This window comes from Helianthus annuus, chromosome 1, assembly GCF_002127325.2.
Source record: "Helianthus annuus cultivar XRQ/B chromosome 1, HanXRQr2.0-SUNRISE, whole genome shotgun sequence".
Taxonomy (NCBI): Eukaryota; Viridiplantae; Streptophyta; class Magnoliopsida; order Asterales; family Asteraceae; genus Helianthus; species Helianthus annuus.
The window spans coordinates 69060651-69066374 of NC_035433.2; positions in this window are offsets into that span (position 1 = coordinate 69060651).

A 5724-nucleotide genomic window follows, 5' to 3' on the forward strand; every position below is an offset into this window, starting at 1 on the left:
AGCTTCTTCCAGCTTCTTCTCATAATAAGCAACATCTTTCAGCTTCTTGGTCTTGCATTCTGATGCATAGTGACCTCTTTGCTTGCACTTGTAACACACAACCTCAGCCTTCCCTTTATCCCTAGATTTAACTTCTTCCTTAGATCTTCCATCCATCATCCCTCTGTCACTTCTCTGGTGTAACACCTCAAAATTTTGTGTTCAATAAATAAATGACACGTGTCAAATACGACAAAAATAATATAAACCCGGATTTAATTAAGATATGCGGTAGGATTTTCGAATGCATCGACATGTTTATTTTATACCTCTGAGCGACTTCGTAAAAATAAATCCCGAGACCCTAAGCAAATTTAATAAGCATCTAATATATCTTAATCCGGTAATTACCAATAATCAAAAAGAGTTCGTCTTTACTAATATCGGATCCTTAAGAAAATAATAATGCAACTCAAATAATGGTTCTTAAAACCCATCCTTATGCAAGCCCATAATACATGGTGATATCTGGCTAGGCATGGGTTAAAAGGGGCCTCATACTGACTTGTCCCGGATTCAAAAACATATATTGCAAGTTGACCATTCATTTCATAAAAGGTTAATTTTTTTTGCTTCTGACAACCGCTTACGAACCGTAAGGGTCCTGCCTTACGGACCGTAAGGGGGTGAAAGGGTAAAACATTTCCCGCTACAGGCTTACGGACCGCAAGGCCCATGCCATACGGTCCGTAAGCGATGCCCAGCGACAGAAAGTTGGTTGTTGGCTGTTGTAAACGGTAAAACATTAATGAGAAGATTTTCCAAAGATATAGGCGACCCCTAATCATCTCCTAGCACTAAGGGGACAGTTGTTGATCATCAAGGAGCCTTGTAGACCTTGTTGTGATGATCCTATGCACCAACATTGCCTATAAAAGGCCACCTTGTGCAAGCAAGTTCCTCACACCTTGGTTCTGCCTTCATTGATCACTTCTGGAGCTCAACATTCCTCTCAAGTGCTCTCTAAGCAAGCATAGGACTTCAGTAAGTATTCAAGTCCTTTCTAAATTGAATTTAGCTTAGTTATTTAGCTAGAAATCAAACCGTCGTAATTACGGTTTGACTTCGAGATTAGTCTACAATGGCTCAGTCATATCTCGAAATGAAAGTAGTGATAAGTTGGTATCCATGTGGGTAATAAACCCTTAAAAGGGTTCCCCCTGATCACCACCCTAACTAGTTCAAATGGCGAGTCAAACATGCTTAGAAAAAGTCAACAGAAAGCTATTTTGCGATTTTACACGTAATCTATAATATAGATGATATGTAACCTGTTTGAACACTCATAAAACATGATAACAAGTATATTAACAAGTCTAATCTTGATTGATCCGGCCATTTATTGTTTTGACCCGGTTCGGAGCCGAATGTCGCAAAAGTTTGACTTTTGCTTTGACTTCAGTTCTGGCCCGTTAAAGTTCGATTTAGATATGCCTTCTGACTCTCTTAGGACCAGGTTACATGATGGTATAACCCTCTGTGACCGGTTCGTTGTTTGTCCGAGTCTTTCACGCCTTTCCGTTAAGTACTTAAAAGTTGACCGTAACGCCCTTTTCAAATTAAAACGAGTATTTCGGACATATGAAAGAATCATGACCTTGAATACTGATTTCTAAGCATGTCCCTAAAGTTTCACATTAATCCGAGGTCTAGAATAGGAGTTATGCTAAATAGCGCAATTAAAGAAAACTTTTGTAATAAACGGCGCAATTAGCATAACGCCTACCTAAACCAAGATTTCGACGCCAAACCTTTTACTCACTGATGTGAAATAATATTTTGGGATTTTTAAATATTTTTAATAATTTTTAACCTGCTCATAACCTGCGGTTATGGCAACGGTTCGGTAAATACCGAATACGCCCTTTTTGGCCATAAATTGAGTTCTACGAGGTCTTTTGACCCGATTCCAGTTTCTACTGATTTTAAATAATAAATAAAGTATTTTAGACTTTATAAACTGTTCGGGAAACTCAGATTTCCTGTGGAACTCTAAAACCTCCTTTATAATCTTTGAAAAGACCAAAATACCCCTACGGGGCATTAAATGAATTTAAACTCGTTACGGGCATTATGGAAGGTATCCTACTGATACCACAACCTCTTTAAGGCATATTGACTTAGGAAAACAGTGTAGGACTCTTACGGTTACCCGTTGCGCCTGTTGCGCGCACGGTTCGGCATATGTAACTAGTTTACATAAATTAGCCGATACGGGTCAAACCATATTGTTTTGACCCCAAAATCCAGAGTATGATTATTATACCCATATAAAACAAGTCTTCAAACTTGTTGGGTCAAAATCACACTCCATTCACGGTTTTCGCCTTTCATGCGATTAAACCGTAACTATACTTTGAAACTGACCGATCTAAGCTACGGCAAATATAAAGGCCCGTTAGGATTCTAATAGGTTATTTTAACCTTCGTTCCAGAATAGGAGACCAGTAAAAGCTAACTGTGATTTATTCAATTAAGGATTATACTTGCAAAGGTAAATACTTTTAACTTATTTTCCGTTATACGGGCTTGGGTTACGGTATCTAAAATACCGCTTGGTCGGGCAATTGACCCCAACTCATTTGTAGTTGGGTATTATCAATGTGACCCATTTAAAAACTTGTTTTGTTGGCTTAACGCCTTTGGGGGCTTTATGACCATGTCCCGGATATCCTTGGCATCATTTTACGAAATGGCCACGACCTCGACATCCGGGTGTAGGCGTACACCCGACATTGTGTCTATATTAATTAAAGGTGTAGCCGTTGGTTTACCCACCTCGGTTTTACGCTATGTGGTGTGTCTATTAAACTTTAACCCGGCACGACCCGGGCGACCGAACGCATAGCAAACATGTAATTCTTTACAAGATTTAATTATAAATTATCCCAAGTTATAAAAGAGTTTGTGCCTTGTGCAACCAAATCAATTTTAATAAACATTTTACAAAAGTGTCGGTTGAATGTATTTACCAGTGTAAACTAACTTATTTTCCCAAAAAGATTAAATGCAGGTACTAAACGAAATCGGCTGGCTATAGCTCCTTAGCGTCTTAAAGAGTCTCGCAAGCTTTTGATGCCTTGTCTGTTGAACAATGTTTTTATGTATTATTTTGATCCCCTGTGGATTTTATTTCAACAAACAGTGATACTTTGATATTACGGTAAAGGTTGAAATTTATTTATCTTTATGCTTCCGTTGTGCATTCATATAATTGTGTGGTTTGACTATAATGTTGCCGACTACGTCACGGTAATCCCCCACCAGGCCCACCGGTGAGACACGTGGAAATCGGGGTGTGACAGGTTGGTATCAGAGCCAACATTGAGTGAATTAAACACTACCCTAATGTGTTTAATCTCAGTGACACAATTGCACATACTTGAGTCTAGACAAGAACATAGGACAAATTCGAATTGCTATTCCAAGTTTGTCTTTTTATCGTTATTGTTATTTAAAGTTTTGAAAGCAGGAAATATGCCGTCTGCAATCAGACGAGGAAGAGGAGGAAGAGGCAGAGGAACGATCATTACTCACCATGATCACGAAGCTGGACCTTCGAACACGCGAGCTCCTTCCAGTACAAGGAGTGAAGAACCACAGAGACGAAGAAACCTTTTGAACCTGCGAGACATTCTACCTCGCATAGCTCAACACCCTCATACCGTCATTCGTTTGGACCAGATTCGGAAAATAATCCCAATAACCCTCAACCATCCTTTTTACCTCTACAGCGATCTGCTTCGCAGCGATCTGCTTCGCACCACTCTTACGGCGATCCATCACCTTTCTTCATAGGCCAGTTTAACCCAGCGGATTACATTTAGGAACCTGCAGGCTTTGTCCCGTTAGGACCACAGGATCACTTCTCAGAAGACCATATGGATGAGGACACAGACCCCAAAGAACCTGCTCGTGGTACGCCCACCCATCCTATCGAGATCTCGGATGGGTTATCCTTCCATGGAACGCCCTATCAAGGTCCCGATAGCTACCAGGCGAGGTTTGACCAATGTAATTGGTACTTTACACCTTCACATAATTACTCGCCTCATGATCAACATCAACAACAGGATCCTTCTAAGGATTCGCGGTTTGTGGCAGTTACGCCACCACCACCGCCACCGGTTCAACCAGTAATTCCAGATCCGCCAAGGCGTAGAAGATCAGGAGCACGAATGTCTACCCGAGGAGGAGAATTTCATTTCAGCACCCCTCGCCACTCGAGTGCGAGTCACTTTCCGTCAGTACCTGAAGAAGGACCTTCAAGTCCAGTACATGAGGCGAACTCCGCACCAGTTGCACCATCTTCGCCACCATTTGGGTATGACCACCCGATACCTGCATATACGGGTCCAACGGCATACAACCCGTTCGAACCGTCGTCGCACGCACATTACAATTACAACTATGATCGCGACCCATATGTGATAGTAGGTAGGTATAATGCCCGCTATCCCGACGGAGCTTTTGGAAACATGGGGATACCGGACTACTCAGCTCATGGGTATCCAGCACCTCCTAGACCTCCAGTTCCGCAACCGGCGCCACAACCACGTTTCTCTCCTCCTGAGCAAGAAGAGATCCTCCACCGATTAAGTCGGGTGGAACAAGATTTCGAGGAAGAATGAAAGAACAACAGGGGATTCCTTAAGGGTCTAGCAAACCTGTTGAAGGGCAAGAAGAAGAAACGAGACCAATAGTCTCCTTATGTAATATTGTATTTGCAATTTAGTCCCTGCGTGGACATTTATCGTATTTCAGTCCCTACGTGGACTTATCCTTATAGTCCCTGTGCGGACACTTATCTTGTATTGGTCCCTGCGTGGACTTGTCTCTTTATTAACCTCTATGTAGGTATGTACTCGTTTAAAAGTCCCGTTTAGGGCAGCGTGTAATCGTGTTTGAAGTTATGGAATGTTATGTTATGAATTTTATTTTTGTTATTACTATATATGAAATAAATCAAAATCATTCCTTTTAAATTTAAATCTGCCTAAGTAAAGAATCTTAAGAGTGAAACCTAGCCAGGTGTCTTTTTGGACCCGGCCAAGATGGTAAGACCTGATTAAAAGATTCAGAATTCCAGTTAACCTCTGTAATCATGTTAACGTTCGTGGCAGATGTGATTCGTTAAAATCGCACGCGTCATTCATATATAAGAATCCTTCTAAGGATTCCAAGGCCCAAATTAATGATATAATAAATCATGGGTTAAATCATCAATAAAGATGATCACTTGTTAAACATCCATTAGCGATGTAGTGCCTACGGGCTGAATTATCAAACATCCATTAGTGATGTAGTGCCTATGGGCCATAATCATTGTCATAATAAGACAAAAGACAGTGGTGGTCTATGACTCCCTGTCAGAAAGGGTAAAAGAACTACGGTTCAAACCTTCATACCTTGATTCTCTGTAATCTCGGCTAATATTATAATAACGTCCTCGTGACTAGGTTTTTATGCCACTAGAAATATTATTTGTAATTAGGATAGGTATGTTCAAATCCTAAATAAAAAGTGAGTAACAAATTAACCAGATATGGTCTCTGTTACCATGGTTAATGAATTGCCATAAAAGACAATTCAATAATAAACTCCTAAATAAAATTTTCGTTATCTTCTGTAACAGATTCAAGTTACCATGGCTGATCCTAGTGGAGAAAATAGTCATACGAATGA